Consider the following 19,309-nt stretch of genomic DNA (forward strand, 5'->3'; position numbering starts at 1 on the left):
TAATGCTTGACCGCAGATGTATTCTCCCAACCTGCCCTACTTTACCCCTCCATGGATACTATAAACGGTTTTACTCAAGTATTAATTGTAAGTGTCAATAAAAAGGAAGCTGGACACACACCCCTTCCTTTAAGGAACATGCTGTGAGTTAACCTTTGTTTGTTTGTTTGGTTTATATCCTAACCTATCTGAGCTGTACCTGCTGGTGTTGGAAGTTTCCAATTATGGAAATGGGGCGCCTATTTCCTCCTCTAAACTAAGTTTGAAAAATTTCCCCCATACAACAAAACCAGGAGAAGGTCCATGCTTTTTTTTTGACCATACAATCCACAAATTTGAACGACTGTGATATATTAAGTAGCATAGGCAACAAAAAAGTAAAACGAGATGGTCATGAGACCATCAACCCAGTGGGATAAACCAGCACCAAATCAAAGCAAATCCGCCTGACACTAGAATATATTTGGTTTTTCTGTAAGAATGGTACAATTGATTAATTAACTTAGATTTTCACTTATCAACTATTATACTGGTATCAATTCAGTGCCTTTCTTGTTTTATTAAAAACACTGCTATGGAGTATTTGCAGAGTATATGTGCCATGAAGCTCTGACAATATTTTGGTCAAATTTATTAAAGGGTAATTTACTTTCTGATCAGTGTAAAATAATCCTCTGAGTAAGGCATTTTTAAATGTTAAATTTCACATTACCTGTTTCTAAAATTTACAGACAGTAAAATAGAAGAACATCTGTATTTAATATCTCTTAAAAATCACAGTTGTAAATGCTGTTTCCAAGTCCACTACTTGAAGGATGAGAGACACAGTATGATTAGAAAAATGACTCTAGATCCAAATAGTAATTCCATGGCTTAGGCCCCCCAGTTGACTTCCAGGAAGGAGTGTGAACTCCTATCCTTGGAGGAATGTTTCTCTCAGACAAAAGTAGAACTAAGAAGTAAGGGGTGGGGAGGCCATCAATATTTTCACACTAAGAACCCCTTGGGTTGCTTAGAACAGGTCTGTGTTGCTCCTCCACCGCTTGGTCATTTGTATTGCTGTTGCCGGTATCCTATTTTGGATACCATTGCCTACAGAGAGCTTGTTCTCTCTATAATGAAAGGCTGTGGGCTGAAACACTTCTGTCTTGCCACCAGAGCTTAGACTCCATCCTTTTCCCTGTTCTCAGTTGATGGAGGGAATGGGCTCCTTCACATAGAACCTTGAGCACCACATCTCACCAACCACCATTCCTCAGAAAAGTTAATATCCTTCCTCCCACTGTGTATCAAACTCCCCTCAGTTAGACTTCAGATTACATTTCTCATCTGTCCATTCCATTTTCAGGAACCCCATTCCAATTGATTTATCAGTTATCAACACCATTGGTCACATGGGAAATTCATGAAAGTTTCACACAAAATTAAGAACATCATTAAAATACTGGATCAGTCAGACTGTGTTACCAAAGCAGGGTATTCTGGGGCAAATGAAGTTTTCCATGATGTATGCTCACAGGGAGAGATTTTAGGGAAATAATTTTCAGACTCTCAACATTCATATGTTTTCTTTTCTAAATTTTTCTCTCTGAGAAAGCGTTTGTATTTGAAGTCTTAAATATTGGTCTTTTTTCCCACCTCCCAAAGAGGTCTCTGGCCCTCTTTGATAAAGAAAGGCATGCCTTTCACTATCTGGAATCTTATTGTGTGATGCCCCAGGGTTTACAGATTTCTGGGATGCCAAAGAGACCATTTGAAATGCTCCTGTCGCCTAAGCCTTCTTTGATCATGGCATCATGAGCTTATAGTAAGTCATCATGTTTTTCTGTGTTTTATTTATTTCTTTTAAATGGATTGCAAGAAGAGTTTCATGTTGTAACTTGCTTAATTTATATATATTGTGGCAGGACTGGACAACATTGATTCAACAATATTCTTTGGATGTGCACTTGCATGTGAACATTTACTCCAAATGGAAATTGTGTTGGAAGTTTCCCCATTGTCCAGTGCTTAAGGATCCCTGCTCCTAATGCAGGGGCCCTGGGGCTAAATCCCTGCTCACGGATCTAGATCCCACAGGCCACAACAGAGGTGGAAGATCGAGATGTGCTACAACCACGAAACAAATGAATAAAAATACTAAAAAAAGAAATGTTGGGATCTTCGCCACATAGTGGCTTTAAGTATGAACCTTGGAGTCCTGTAGGGCTTGTACATACTCCCACTCCACCACTCACTAGCTCTGAATCTTTAGGCCAGCCTTAATTTACTTCTCTCCATAATGCCATTCAAACTAGAGTCCACTTCATGGAGTTGCATAAGAATTAATGAAGATATGCAAGAAAAACATTTCAGAGAAAGACCAGAGGAAGATAAATGCTTGACCAATGTTTGTCCCTTCACATTTTCTTATCGTGGGGTTACAATAGGGGAGTCTCAGGCAAATCCAGCTACCCAGCTATGTAGAGAAGGGCTCAGCCTCATCCATAGGGACGTCTGGACTTTGCCCTTGTTTCCTGGGAGCTCCTCTCTAAACCCTTAGTTTGTTTCCTCTGGAAAAGGGTGACTAAAGGTGTCAAAGGTTGACACTGAGAGAAGTGCTATTGTTTATGTGAGGGTCTTGAAACAGCCTGATACAGATGCAAACAATGAAATTTAGAGTAAAAACTTTGGGCCACATGAACAATGTGATTCAGGATAGGGGTTTTGGTCATGCAGTATCAGCTGCACCTCTAGAGAGATTTGAGCCTGAGATCAGCTGCATGGAGCGTCAATCATGCCTACGATATGGAGCCCCAGTAAAAGCTCTGGACACGGAGCCTGGAGTAAGCTCCCGTGTCTGCAAGTGCTCACTGCTGTCACATTGGTGCTGGGAACATAGAGCTGCCTATGACACCCTGGGAAGAGGAAAAGCTCCATGCTTCACACTTTCTTTGACTCTGGCCTATATGCCTTTTTCCTGGGCAGTTTTTTATCTGTATCTTTCAAAATTCTGCAATCCCCTGGGTATATACCAGGAGAAAAGTATAATTTGAAAGGATACATGCACCTCAGTGTTCATTGCTTCATCAGGGCTTCCCAGGTAGCTCAGATGGTAAAGAATCTGCCTACAATGTGGAAGACCAGGGTTTGATCCCTGGGTTGGGAAGATCCCCTGGAAAAAGAAATGGCAACCCTCTCCAATATTCTTGCCTATTCTTGTCCATGGGGACAATCCCTATTGACAGAGGAACCAGGCAGGCTACCATACTTGGGGTCACAAATATTTGGACACGACTGAGCAACTAAGCACAGCAGTGTTCATTGCAGCACTGTTTACAATATCCAGAACACAGAAGCAACCTAAATGTCCATCAACAGAGAAATAGACAAAAAAGATGTGGTGCAGATATACAAGTAATGTTACTCAGCCATAAGAAGGAACAAAATAATGCTATCAGAAACAATATGGATGGACCTGGATATTGTCATACCAAGTGAAGTTAAGTCAGAGAAAGACAAATACATATGATAACACTTACATGTGGAATATTAAAAGATTGTACAAATGAACTTATTTACAAACAGAAAGAGAGTCAAGACATAGAACATAATCTTATGGTTCCACGGAGAAGAGAGGAGGGATAAATTGTGATACTGGGATGGATGTGTACACAGTAGTATATATAAGATAGATGACTAATAAGGACCTATTGTATAGCACCTAAAACTACCAAATGCTGCATGGGAAAAGAATCTAAACAAGAGTGCATATACGTATATGTGTAACGTGTTCACTGTTCAAGAAGAACTGACATTTATAGCATTGTAAATCAACTATACTGCACTAAAAATAAAAAAAAAATTAAAAATAAGTCAAAGATCTTCAATAAAACATAACCATGTATACAACAGCTTTCAGTGAGCTCTTGGAGTCTTAGCTGATTGTGGAACCCAAGAATGGTCTTGGAGATTCCCCAAACTTGTAACTGTTATCTGAAGTAAATAAAGTCCTGAGGACCTTCCATTATAAAATTTGTATCTCTCAAAGGCTCTTTTCTTCTTTTGCCTACTAACTCAGTAATTAACTCATATTTCAAATAGCAACATATATGGGGAGGGGTGGGATTACTCAATGACTGATAACCAAGGAAGACCCTGGAGACACTCATATATTGTTGTAAAATCCATCAAGGAGTTTGCCATCTCAGACCCTCCACCTGGGGCTGCTGGTCCTTAGTCCTTGGTGTCCTATCAGCACCACAGAGCATTCAATATGGATGAGTCATTGGGTTAGCTTAGACAAGAGAGTCTCCTTGATGAGTGCCATGGTCTAAATGCTTGTGTTCTCCCAATATTCATATGTTGAAAACCTAATCCCCAAAGTGACGATTTTAGATGGTGGGACCATTTGAAAATAATTAGATAATGAGATCAGAACCCACATGTGGGCAGAGCCCACATGAATGGGATTAGGGCTCTTGTGAAACAGGCCTGAAATACTTGCTCATCCCTTCTATATAGGGATATGACCTGGAAGAGGCCCTCACTCACTCAACCATGCTGGCATCCTGATCTTGGACTTCTAGCATCCAGAACTGTGATAAACATTGTGGTTTATAAACCACCCAGCCTCTGGCATTTTGTAATAGCAGCCTGCATGCACTAAAACACTGGATATGCATAAGTGGGGGGAAAAAATTGTCAATCTTGTTTTCCCTTCCTAGGTCATGAATGTGGAACAGGTAGCATAGATATTCAATTCCAGTGGCACGTGGTAACATACTCCATAGAGCTGTACATTTCCTTCAAATTGTAGTTCTTTGACATGCTCACCTGGGAACATATTTTCTTAGATGTAATTAACATTTAAACCAATAGATGGTGGATTTTATGCGAACAGTTGAGGGTATTAAGAGCAAAGATAGAGGTTTCCCAAAGTAAAAGCAATTCAGCCTGAAGACGGCACCATTACAGGTACCCCAATCTCCAGCCTGTCAGCCTAAAGATGAAGCAACTGGACCCTAAGGCCTGTCACTGGGTTCTCATCTGAATCCTAATGTAACTGCTCTTTGACTTAGTAAACTTATCTTCACTTTTCTAGGCCTTGGTTTTCTCAACTAAATAAGGAAATTAGAGTAGAAAATCCTTTATATTTCCAAAGAATATGCAAATCTCTGTATAAAACATGATCTCAAACTGAGGTTTTATTCTTTTTCCTGAAAAGAAAATTGTCGATTGGTTGTGCAGCTTCCATGTTTGGATCTCTTCTACTTCTAATTATCTGCTCTGTCTCACTGTGTACTTCTCTAGCTTAGCTTTAAGAAAAATTCCTTGATAGAAATAATTACTTGATTGTTATGGAATACTACTTTTATCTTTGGTTTTTCATGGAAAAGCAGGAGTTGTAGTTAAGCAGACTAGTGAGAGAAACTGTTTCTAAATGTCAGTATGTCACTTTGAGGAATTTTGCTGTACATAGTTGCTCAGTAGTGTTCAACGCTTTATGACTCCATGGTCTGACGACCCCATGTACTGTAGCCCACCATGATCCTTTGTCCATGGGGATTTCTAGGCAAGAATACTAGAGTGGTTTGACATGCCCTCTTCCAGTGATCTTCCTGACCAGGGATGGAATCCAGGTCTCCTGTACTGCAGGCGGACTCTTAACTATCTGAGCCCATAGCTCCCAATAAAATGAGTCTTGACTATACAGAAGATGCATGATGGTCTACTTTTGTTTCCTGCAACAGTGTTTTTTTTTTTTTTCCCAGTTAACATATTAGTCCTGTTTTTATTCACCTGAAACCTATCTAGAATGCAAGTTCTTTCTGAAAGAAAAATAAATAAATAACACAAAAGGAAGTTTTATCTGGAATATCAGTTAAGATTTTGTCCAGTTGTTAGTTTATCCAAAATACCAGAGGCTGAGTATTTGCTTTTAATTGTAACATTTACCTCAAAAGGAACAAATAAGCTGGTCTGTGAAAAATACCAGTTTCTGCCATGGTTGATACTCAGTAAATAGGAAGTTCAGGGTAGTTGGTGCAGCCTTTGTAAACCCAAGGGAACTGAATTAAAGCAGTGGGAATTGGTGTTGTTCAGATAATTAACTATAAGACAGAATGTGGTCAGTTCAGTTCAGTTCAGTTCCTCAGTCATATCTGACTCTTTGCAACCCCATGAATTGCAGCATGCCAGGCCTCCCTGTCCATCACCAACTGCCAGAGTTCACTCAGACTCACATCCATCGAGTCGGTGATGCCATCCAGCCATGTCATCCTCTGTCGTCCCCTTCTCCTCCTGCCCCCAATCCCTACCAGCATCAGAGTCTTTTCCAGTGAGTCAACTCTTTGCATGAGGTGGCCAAAGTACTGGAGTTTCAGCTTTAGCATCATTCCTTCCAAAGAAATCCCAGGGCTGATCTCCTTCAGAATGGACTGGTTGGATCTCCTTGCAGTCCAAGGGACTCTCAAGAGTCTCCTCCAACACCACAGTTCAAAAGCATCAATTCTTCAGCACTCAGCCTTATCACAGTCCAACTCTCACATACATACATGACCACAAGAAAAACCATAGCCTTGACTAGACAGACCTTTGTTGGCAAAGTAATGTCTCTGCTTTTGAATATGCTATCTAGGTTGGTCATAACTTTTCTTCCAAGGAATAAGCGTCTTTTAATTTCATGGCTGCAGTCACCATCTGCAGTGATTTTGGAGCCCCCAAAATAAGGTCTGACAGTTTCCCCATCTATTTCCCATGAAGTGATGGAACCAGATACCATGATCTTCGTTTTCTGAATTTTGTTCTTTAAGCCAACTTTTTCACTCTCCACTTTCACTTTCATCAAGAAGCTTTTTAGTTCTTCTTCACTTTCTGCCTTAAGGGTGGTGTCATCTTCATTTCTGAGGTTATTGATATTTCTCCCAGCAATCTGATTCCGGGTTGTGCTTCTTCCAGAATGTGGCCAGTGACATAAAAACGGTGAGAATGAATTTAGGAAGCCATAAGGAGGTGAATTTCTTCTGTTCCTTTGAAGAGAGAGTAGGTGTTTGTGTACAATGAAAGAATATTTGATTCGTAGACTCTCCTTAAAGTATTTTCATCTGTCATGATCAGAGAGTGCAGCTAAGAAACTGAACTCCTCTTGAAGTTGAGAATCCTATGGTAAAAAGTAGACTCAAGTGGCAGGTTCAGAGCACTGTCTCTAGTTCTGTCCTATTCAGCCTTCTAGTCAGTGACTCGATTATCACATTATCTTAGGACATGAACTGCAAGGGCTAGTGTATGTGGAATAAAAGACCAAACATCCAGTGGTTTCTATTAATAGGGTAACAATTAAAAGCAAATCTATCCACAGTTCTGTAAAAATGAAAGTCGCTCAGTCGTGTCCTACTCTTTGTGACCCCATGGACTACAAAATCCATGGAATTTTCCAGGCCAGATTACTGGAGTGGGTAGCCTCTCCCTTCTCCAGGGAATCTTCCTAAACTAGGGATCAAACCCAACCTCCCACGCATTGCAGGCAGATGTTTTACCAGCTGATCCACAAGGGAAGACCCCACAGTTCTAGTTCTGTGCTGCTGCTGCTGCTAAGTTGCTTCAGTTGTGTCCGACCCTGTGCAACCCCATAGATAGCAGTCTACCAGGCTCCCCCATCCCTGGGATTCTCTAGGCAAGAATACTGGAGTGGGTTGCTATTTCCTTCTCCAATGAATGAAAGTGAAATGTCAAAGTGAAGTTGCTCAGTTGTGTCTGACTCTTAGGGACCCCATGGACTGCAGCCTCCCCAGGATCCTCCATCCTTGGGATTTTCCAGGCAAGAGTACTGGAGTGGGTTGCCATTGCCTTCTCCATCTAGTTCTGTAATTATGTCCAAATAATCAGGGTATGAGGGTTTGGGTGGGGAGAAAAGACCGCAATGATTTTAGTTCACTGTATGCTGTGAGCATCAAAAATTCATTGAAATTTTATTCTGCATGCCTAAGTGTTTCATTGAACAAACAACTAACGAAGGTCTGCTGGATGCAAAGAATGGACAGCAGTGAAGAGCACACATGTGGACTTTGTGAATTAGGACTTAAATTTTAATGCAAAACAGAAATGAGGTGAATTTCAAAGTTAAATGTTGCACCACACATGGGACATGTGTCGACAGGAAATGCCATATGTCCAGATAACAAGGAGACCAGACTTGTGTCAGAGTCAGGAAATGTTGCTTTGTGGAAGCGGTTTGTACCGAGATCTGAAAGATGTCAGGGAAGTCATGAGGTAAAAGACAGAGGGTCTTCCAGGCAGAAGAAATGGCATTGATAAAGAGTTAGCCATATGTGAGAATATAGTGAGAAGATCAGACATGCCTGGATTGAACCTTCAAGGAATTTAATTTACTTGGTAAAACTTATGCAAACTGAAAAGTGAATACAAGGTCTAATATGATCAGTTCTGTTAAAGAGATAAGAATCAGGTTTTGCAGAGCATAGGAGATATTTCCATTTGCTGGGTAATTTGGTAAAGATTCACTTAAACCTAGGAAACCTGGTTTCTATTGCTACCTTTGCATCAAGTTTTATAAGTTTAGATAAGTGACTTAATCATTCTGGGTTTACTTATATATCCTTAATATGGGAAGATTGGCTAGGTAATTTCCAAGGTTTCTTCCTTTTCTGAATATCCAGTGAATCCCACTGGGTTATTATCTAGAATTTAAAAAACCCTTTTACATGCAAAGAGTAATGGCTGAAATATATACAAAATTATATAAAAAGCATTGAAATTCTTGTTTTTTCTTCTTTTTTTAGTTTCTGAAAAATATAACTTCTAGATAAAATGGCAAGATATTTAAAGTATACATAACAATTTAAATAGGTATACATTATTAATGGATTCTCTCATTGATATAATTAACATATCTATTAATAGCACCTCACATATTTACTTTAAGATCTTTTGGGTGAGGACCTTTTAGTTTTACTCTGTTACATGTGTGCTAGTGACTTCAGTCATGTCCAACTCTTTGTGACCCCATGGACTATATAGATTGCCAGGCTCCTCTGTCCACGAGGATTCTCCAGGAAAGAATACTGGTTGCCATGCCTTCCTCAAGGAGATCTTCCTGACCCATGTCTCTTATGCATCCTGCACTGGCAGGAGGGGTCTTTACTACTAACATCACCTGGGAAGCCCTGCAAATGTCAGTAACACACTACAAACCATAGTCACCGTGTTACACATTAGATCCTCAGACCTTATTCATCTTACAGCTTAAAGTTTGTACACTTTGACCAAAGTCATTCTTAAATCATTGATTTCTCAGCACTTATTTTTACCTGACCTGTGACGTGTTCTTGTATTTATGATTTTGGAGTCAGGAGAAAAGATGTCCCCCTCCTGTTGTAAGCAGTTTAGCATTAGATCTTTGAGGGACCATCTTTATCTAGCAGCTCCATAGCCACGCCTATCATTGTCAGAAGTCAAGATGATTTACACAGGTAAGGAAAATGAAGAAAACTGGCTTCCCTGGGGCTCAGATGGTAGAGAATTGGCCTGCCATGTGGGAGACCTGGGTTGCAACCCTGAGTCAGGGAAGATCCATGCAGAAGGGAATGCTTATCCACTCTAGTATTCTTGTCTGAAGAATCCTTTGGACACAGAAGCCTGGTAGGCTAAAGTCCATGGGGATCACAAATAGTCAGACATGCCTGAGCGACTAACCCACAATGAACTTTAAGGATTTGGAAGTTGTATCAGAACTAAGGATAGCTTAAAAGGAATAGCAAAACTCTTTGAGACAGGCAAGAACAGGGATACATGAACACTTTCAGGCCCACAGGACAAAGGAAGAGAATGGATATTGCAGCCTCTAAAGAGTCTTGTACATAGCTGCAGCTAAAAGCAAGGGCCTATGAACAGAGATCTGGGCTTCAGTGGAGAAACTTGGCCACTTCGCAGCAGGAAAGGAGTCAGGAAAGAATCAATCCACTAATCTCTTTCTCTACTGACTCACCAATCTCTTTTGTCCACCACTGGCCAAACTCAAGTAAAAGTCAGAGTCCAGGAGAGCTAGAGGGATAAAGTCTGGTCTTCTCAGCCTCCAAAGGTTCATAACATAATAGAAAATGATGAACAGAGTTCCCAAGGGGCATATGCTTCTGCTGCTAAGTCGCTTCAGTCCTGTCTCACTCTGTGCGACCCCATAGATGGCACTTCACCAGGTTCCACCGTCCCTGGGGTTCTCCAGGCAAGAACACTGGAGTGGGTTGCCATTTCCTTCTCCAATTCGTGAAAGTGAAAAGTGAAATTGAAGTCGCTCAGTCACGTCAGACTCTTCGCAACCCCATGGACCACAGCCTACCAGGCTCCTCCATCCATGGAATTCTCCAGGCAAGAGTACTGGAGTGGGTTGCCATTGCCTTCTCCTCAAGGGGCATATAAAGAAAATCAAACATACCCACCATTTCTATGTAGTAGATATGCTTTCTTTATGAAAGGAATCTAGTTGTAGTTATTTGTGCTAGACATTTAGAATGACTGGGTAGGATTAACTTTAATGGGAGAAGTCAGTTTCAGTTTCTGATTTGACCTAGACTTGAGCATTTATCACTGTTTCTGGTATGATAATATTATAACTGGGACCCTAATTGACTGTATCCTTGATTCAATTAAACCCTTTGGAGAAATAGGTAATGTGACCAGACTTAGGAAGGGACCAGAAACTATCAAAAGATGTTTTTATACATTGTTGAATTCATTTGGTTGATTTGTATGTGTGAGAGTGAAAACTTTGAATTCCACATTTATGAGAGACATTAGTCTGAAACTTTGCTTTTTTGTACTGCCTTTGTCTGATTTTGATATAGAGCAATACTGGCCCCATCGAATTAGTTGGGAATGGTTTCCTACTCTTTCATTTTCTTGAAGAGGTTATGTCAAATTGATCTTAATTTTTAAAATATTTGTTAGAATTCTCTGATCAAACTATCTTGGATTGATGATTTCTTTTTCAGAAGTTTTATGTCACAGTTTCAATCTCATCAAAGTTTATAGGAGTATTCAGATGGTGTATCTATTTTTGCTTCAAGCATTTTGAGGTTATATTGTTTGATGTATACATATTTAGGATTATTATGCATTCCTGCTGGATTGACTCTTTTTTCCTTATATAATGTATTTATATTCCTTTGTCTTTGGAAATTTTCTTTGCTCTAAAGTCTTCTTTAATATTAACTCATGTTTTTATCCTTTTGTTTTCCAAATATCCATGCCATTATTGAATTTCTTGGGCTTTCCTGGTAGCTCAGACAGTAAGGAATCCACCTGTGTTGCAAAGACCTGGGTTCAGTCCCTGGGTTGGGGAGATCCCCTGGAGGAGGACACGGGAATCTGTATTCTTGCCTGGAGAATTCCATGGACAGAGGAACCTGGTGGGTACAGTCCATGGCGTCACAAACAGTCAGGCACAGCTTAGCAACTTCACCACCACCTGGTGTTCCTTCACATTTGTTCCTTGGGAGGAACAGCCCTACTCAGGCTGCCTTCTGATCTAGGCTGGAGGTCAGGAATGCTGGGCCTGGCTTGTCTTCTCTTAGGTGCTGCTGTGTTGCTCTTCCATTCTTCAGGCCCTCATCTAGTTCACCTTCTTCTTGCCAAATATATAAGGTCTCCTTTAGTGGTCTCTTCTTATTTCCAGAACAAACAGAGGAGTGCGCACAAAAAGATCAAGGCCATCTTGTCTGAAGCAGAAGCCCAAGGTGTGTTTTAGAACCTAGGGAAGAGATTTCATGGAGGGAAGTTGAGGAGGAAAGTGGAAAAGAGTCCACAGGAGGCTGGAGATGAAAGTTGTGGCGTCCCATTTTTCAGAAGTCATCAGAAGCTGAGAAAGTATTTTTTCTAGGTGATATGTATATTCATCTCTGAATGAGTACACTTTCTGTTTCAGAAAACTGTAAGTCTTCTGCATTTTTTCATTAATTTTCTTTACAAATGCATATATATAATGATAGCCATATGACATTTTATTTATTCTTCTAGGCCATTGCTTTGCTTTTATTATGACTTGATTTTTAAACCCTTGAAAAATAGAAATCTATTGTAGAGTTTGGATTTTGTAACAGTAGATGAATTGATGGAATAATAAAAGAACTAAAGGTTACTTAATTGAGCTCACAAAATTTTATATATGCATATGAAGAGAGTTATTCACATATAATTGTATTCTTGGCCCCTTGTGGTATTCTGAGAACTTTGATTGAAGGTATATGTAAAAGAAATTACGTTATTATTATAGTTAAATAACTGGTATAATTATGTGTGTACATTCAGAATCCATTAGTCCAGTGGCCATAAAGATGAGTGTCCTCATCCCCTGGGGAAGAAAATGTTACCATTTCCATTTCTATTTATTATTATCTCACTGACATTTACTTTATATTTTGTATATATTTTAAATGTCATAATATATAAGGATAGCAATGCATATATATATTTTTTTACATAATATGATTAGGTCACTGACAGTGTATTGTGAAATGGAAAATAATTTGGAGATTAGTTCTTCAAGGAACAGAAAATTTTAAAAATTTGCTGCATAAAATGTTACTTAATTTGGTGGAGTTTACCAAAAATTTTTTATGAAACCATTTCAACTGAAGATGCAGAATGTTCACAACATCTATGTTTGCATGAGTTTGCATAGCACCTCAGAGATGGAAACATTTTTGAAGTTGGGAAGACCTAGGTGGCTCATATGGTAAAGCGTCTGTCTACAATGCAGGAGACCTGAGTTCAGTCCCTGGATCAGAAAGTGTCCCTGGAGAAGGAAATGGCAACCCACTCCAGTACTCTTGCCTAGAAAATCCCATATATGGAGGAGTCTATTGCAGGATACTGTCCATGGGGTCGCAAAGAGTTGGACACAAGTGAGTGACTTCACTTTCACTTTCTCTTTCAGAAGACCAAGAGACCTGACTGGACAGGGGAAAACTTGAATCTTGAATGCAAGAAAGCATGTTTGCTCCCTTCAGTGTGATCTAAGTCATTTTTCTTTAAATCACCTCCCTCTCTTCACCTTTATTCCCTAAACCCTGTCCTCCACTTTACTTTCTTTTCCTGTAGTACAGATCACCGGTTAACATACCACATAATGTACTTGGATTCATGTTTACTGCAGATTATCTGTCTTCCCCCAGCTAGAATATCGATTCCATGAGGATAAGTGTCTGCCTGCTTTGTTTAGTGATGTAAACTAAGCACCTATAAGAGTTTCTGAGTCAAGGAGGAATTAAGTCAATGATCAGTTGGTTAAATGACCAATAGCAGAGTACTGGGAAGGCCTACAGGTTTCAAAATTTTGTGGTTTTAATTAGCTATTGTAAATAAGCTGTTCTACAGTTAATGTAACAAGATGAAGACACATTTCTGTTTATCAGCATAAACATAAACTTCATTTGAAGATAAGGTTTTAGCCCAACATGATAGCCAAAATGCACATTTGAAAAAAAATTATACTAGTTTATTTGTTTTCTTTATCCAAAATATAATTATATTTCTTTTCAAAACCTTTTCCTTACATAGGTGTGTGTACATATATGTTTATATATATAAATGAAATTCCATATAGTCAAAGCTATGGTTTTTCCAGCAGTCAGTATGGATGTGAGAGCTGGACCATAAGGAAACAGCACTGAGGAACTGATGCTTTTGAACTGCAATGTTGGAGGAGACTCATGAGAGTCCCTTGCACTGCAAGGAGATCAAACCAGTCAATACTAAAGGAAATCTGCCCTGAATATTGAAAGGACTGATACTGAAGCTCCAATACTTCGGCCATCTGATGCAAAGAACTGACTCATTGGAAAAGACCCTGATGCTGGGAAAGATTGAAGGCAGGAGGAGAAGGAGATGGCAGAGGATGAGGCGGTTGGATGGCATCACCGACTGGATGGACATGAGTTTGAGCAAGCTCCAGGAGATGGTGGAGGACATGGGAGACTGATGTGCTGTAGTCCATGGGGTCTCAAACTGGATATGACTGAGTGACTGAACTTTACTGAAGGTATGCATATGTGTTATGTATATAACATAATGATTATATGATCATTATACATAGGTCACATTGACAAATATGCTATTTCAGTTTCAGCATCTATCATTATACATAGATAATAATGACATATAATGTTATTTTGGTTTCAGGTGTACAACATAATTATTTGATATATATTGCAAAATGATCACCGCAGTAAGTCTGGTGAACATCATCACTAGAAATAGTTATGATTTTATTCTTGCAATGAGAACTTTTATAATCTCTTAGCAGTGTTCAAATAGGCAATAAGTATATTCCGTTTTTGACAGTGCAGTTAAATGAGACAAGTGGCTTTGGGTCTTAGAATCAAAGAATCATGTTGAAACAGTTGAGTTGAATCAAACTTCTCAGTGCCAACTCATATAGAGCTTTTTTGAAAAACCCATCCCTGATTAGGCCCATCTGGCTCCCATCACACATGGTATGGTGTACAGGCAGAGATTGGTGTTTAAGGCTTGTGCTGTCTTTTCCACTTGTCTATGCTTTTCTTTCTCGACATTTTTCAGTGTCTCATCCATCTCCTGTCTTCACCATTCACACAGGTTATAATTACAGCAGAAGATGTCTAAGTAGATAGACTCGTAATTGCTGCCTACTGGCCATTTTGAAAAGAGGCTGGGAAGGAGTCCTTCCAGTATTAGCGTTTTACTTTCAGGGGATTAGAAAGCTTTTCAGTTTGAAGAGTCCATCAGTACAAATATATCACAGGAGTGAACACTGTCTAATTATTAATTTGATTAGTTATTAGCTGATCATCTGCTGAGAGTAAGGCAATGAAGAGTTAGTAAACAAGGGAGGATTCAGGCAAAAGGAATGAGAAACTCTTGGAGAAAGTGGACACATGATCAAGAAGACAATTACCTCTATTTTGTTTAGGTTTTAGGATTTGTTTAGGCTGCCTCTGTAAAGGAACGAGCTGTTTCCAATTTATTTCCATTCATCCTCTATGCTTTACAATGTATGTCTTATTTAAGTGCTGAGAGTCACTAGTGACTTGCTGCTTGCTATCACTGGTTAGTTGTGCTTTGGATCTGGCATTGCATAGGGTCTAGCAGAGGCTCCGTAGAGTACTTATTTCTATCATTTGCTGGAGAGCCTTAGCCTTTTTTGGTGATTTCTGGTACTAAGATGATGAAATACAGGAAAATAGAGCTCAGGTGCTTTTGAATAAAACCGTAATTTATCTCCTCCCTTCCCTCTGACTTTTCAGTCTTTTATTGACTCAGCTAGTCCCATGTTGTTGGATGCCTTTTTTGACTGTTATGTCTTCCTCATTCCTTGCATGTGGTCAAGGTCTATTTCATTTCCTGTATCTCTCACATCCTTTGCTTCTTTCCACTTGGCAGAGCCCTCTTTGATTTTCAGTGTCATAATATTCCCAGCTCTTTCTCGTCTCTTTCTTTTTCTCTACCAGCCCCAACAGCCACAACTCCTCAATCCACATTAAAGTTTCTCTTTTCTAATTCTGGACATTCTGCTCTCTTGGACTGAATATTCTTGGCTTTCTGTTGCAATGAAGAATAAAGACAAACTCTCCAAATTGACATATATGTTCTCCTTAATGCATAAAAATCCATACAAGTATTTCTCCATTCTAACCCTACAATAATATATACAGCATATCATGAGAGCATAATCATGAGAGATACAACATTTATGGTAAAAAATGAACATTTCTCATGTTTTTGTCAGACCTGATTATTCACTGATACCTTATAATGCTATACATATTAATATCAAAGTTGCATTGATCTAGGATGTTGGAGATCCTTACTTCATAAGACAATCCTAAATTAATTGACAGATATACTGTTTTCCTATTTTTCCACATCAATCTCCAATCAACCTTTAAAAACTCCATTCTAAAGCCATCCCATTTGCGTCACTCCTATGATACACTCAGATGGTCCTAGCTTTACTTCAATCCACTGTAGCACTGTGTTGGCATCACATCTTCTTCTTCTTCACTCTACCATGCCATATAGTAATTTGTGTGTTTATATCACCCTCTCCTTCTCCACAACTTGAGGGCCTACTTCTGGAAAATAGAGATTTTTTTTTAAACCTCAGTTTAAGTCCTCATTGTATCCATGATATATGATTTACTAATCTATAAGGTCAGTGAACTTCAAAGGTTCTTCATTTGTTTGTTTCCATTCAGTAAACACTGCTACTATTCTTGATATAGCAGGGCCATTTCTTCAAATGTGATCTTACATGGAAATCTGTAAAGAGGGAACAATCGACACTTTCTGGATGGCAAGGAAGTGGTTGTTAATTCCTGTCTAAATGTCCCCTCTTTGGCTATTCCTGACTGACTCTATAGAATATCTATGATTCTGTTCAATATTGTCTGAAGTGTACAGTATTCACTTTATATGTCACAGTCAAGCAAGGAGAGTGCTTTCAAAGTCACCACCTTTGTTGTTGATCTAACATCCTAATTTATGCTTGAAATAAATTTTATAAGAGACAAATACATGAAGATGTGTGTGGTCTATTGGTGAGTGTATGTTTCCTCCAATTGCATTGTCCCCCTTATTGCCAAATTTCCCCTCTAATAAATACCATCCTCTCTGCTGGAAATATATAGACATTGAAGGAAAAATATTTAAGCAAGTAACACAATAAAATTAGATGTTTTTGGCAGTAAATGACTTAGAAAGTGCTTACAGGGTTTTTTCATGGTCTTTTGCGTTTTGAAAGAAGAAAGTGAAAATACAAGAAAGCTGACACTTTACATGCATGAAGAAGCCAAAAGAGGAAATGATAGATTGCTTTAAGGCAGAGTATTCTGTTATGTTCTGAAAGGTTTGGATCATCCCAGGTAGAGGCAGGGCAGGACTCAGGCAAGAATAACCCTGCCTATGAAGGAAGAGGTTGGTTTTGCAGGACAGTGTTCCTGTATGTGGGTGAAGGTGTCTTTGCCTAAAAAAAAAATAATTTGGCTGGATTCTGCCCTGAAGAGTTGCCAAGCTTTGTTCATCTCTAGAACAATGACCTTTAGTAACAACATAAAAATACTCCTAATATAAAGGACAATTTCAGAAAAAAAGAGAAGAGAAAATGAAAATAAAAGGGAATATGAGATATTCACTCTTAGGATATTAAAAAAAGCATATATATTTGGGACCTTAAAAATAAAGTGTTCTAACAGCATTTCATCCTTCACTACCCAAGTCCTTGACTCACTTTCCCTTTCCTGCTTTTCCTTCCTTCTTTCTCTTCCTTCTCTCTTATTCATCCCCTTTTCCCTTCTACCTTCTTATTTCCCATTTTCTGTTTATTAGGAATTACTGCTAACGGCCTAAAGATGCTGCAACACCAGCCCAGCAACATCACTGACTTCTTAGGAGAGCCAGTCAAGAGATTGGCCCTCATCCCAGGTTGTTTGGAGGTGGTTGAATAAGCTGAGCAACCCTAATCCAGTCACATTGCTCCAGACTCCATAGAGACTCGGTCTATTTCGAGAATTTTATAATTCAGGGACCTACGAGGCCGTATTTGTAAGGCCAAATAATTAATGACAAGGATAGTTACTCTAAAAGGAAGAGAGAATGGCATCTCACTTCTCAGATAAATGTGTTTTTGAATCCAGCGTTCTGTCTACTTCGTGTCTATGTGACCAGTTGGACAGTTATCCAGAGGCCCCAGGCGGGGGACAGATGCACACCAGTATTTCTGCCATTCAATTGTTCAGAGTGTTTATGATACATGGGTTTCCTGTGGGTCAGCTAGTAGGCATCTGACTGTAGGCTACTTAATTTTCTCATGATGGTGCTTGCAGAGTGAGGGAAACAGAGAGGCTGTCGTGACTACTGCAGGTGGGGAGCTGTGGGTTCCAGAACATTTCCCCTGATTAAAAAAGAAATATGAAGTTGGAGACCCCTAACTTGTGAATGTCCTGGAAAATCACAAGGATACCCCTCAAGGGAAGCACTTGTCAGTCAGGGGGAATTTCGGATCAGTCCATCTGGACCAAGAAAAGGCTACAACAGCAGCATGTAAGTCAGTGATGTCAGAACTTTCCCATCTTGTTACCATCTACCCTGTTTCAACACGGCCTGAGGAATGACGATCCAGAGAGGGAGAGAGAAGGAACCTTGCAGAAATGGACACATTTGCATTTCCTGGTCGGTCCCCTGGGCCTCAGCAGGGGAGAGGGAAACACTGAATAAGCTGAATATGAGATAGAGTCGACACTTGACTGACCTGGACTTGGGAAACCCAGAGTGATGGAATGTGTGGAATGGCTGCAAGGTGATGCAGGAGATGAGGATGCAGTGGAGTGTGGGTGACGACAGCCCCTGGAGGAGGATGAGCCAGATCACCTTTGTATCTGCTATGGTCTTAATCTTTGTGTCCCCCAGAAATTTTGTATGATGAAATCCTGATACCCATGCTTATGGCATCCATAGGCGGAGCTTTTGTGAGGTGATGGAGTTATGAGGATGGAGCCTCCTCAATGAGTTGAGTGCTTTTATATATAAGAGACACACAGATCTCCCGAGCCCTCCCTTCGTGTGAGGATACAGAAAGAAATGTGTGACCAGAAAGGACCCTGCATGACCACGCTGTGGAAATACATTTCCATTGTTTTTAAGTCTGTGATGTTTTGTTATAGCAACCCAGAAGGACCAAGACAGCGGCCTAACAATCCTTAGACAGTTCAGTAAACCTCATGCTATTTATACAAAAGTGCGAAGTATTTATCTTGTCTGGTGTAACACTGTCATAGCTGGCTGACAGTTCATGGCTGGCTTTCATAATGAATCTAGAGAATTCCGTCTTCTTGGTAGCATGACCAGAATGATGAACAATTGTCTAATTCTTTGATTCTAATAATTTGACCCAGAATAACTGGCTGTGATTCTTAAGTAATCTCTTTTTAATTTTAATTTTTATTTTATTTTACTTTACAATACTGTATTGTTTTTGCCATACATTGACATGAATCCACCACGGGTGTACATGTGTTCCCAAACATGAACCCCCCTCTTAATGGTCTTCTTTGTAATGCCAGGTTCTGCTATTTGTGACTAATTTTAATAGAAGCTTCATTCTCTCAATTGTAGGGGTAGATTTTCTTTTGATTTTCTATTAAATAAAAATAAGAAATGTGAACAAATTGCCCTCTTAGATTTTGACATCTCTACAGAGTCTGTGTTTGTTTTTTTTAAGAAGAGACCCGTTTCACAGAGCATGCATTAAAAAGCTGTAAATTTCAAACAAGCTTGCTATGGG

Source organism: Capricornis sumatraensis, chromosome 22, assembly GCF_032405125.1.
Source record: "Capricornis sumatraensis isolate serow.1 chromosome 22, serow.2, whole genome shotgun sequence".
Taxonomy (NCBI): Eukaryota; Metazoa; Chordata; class Mammalia; order Artiodactyla; family Bovidae; genus Capricornis; species Capricornis sumatraensis.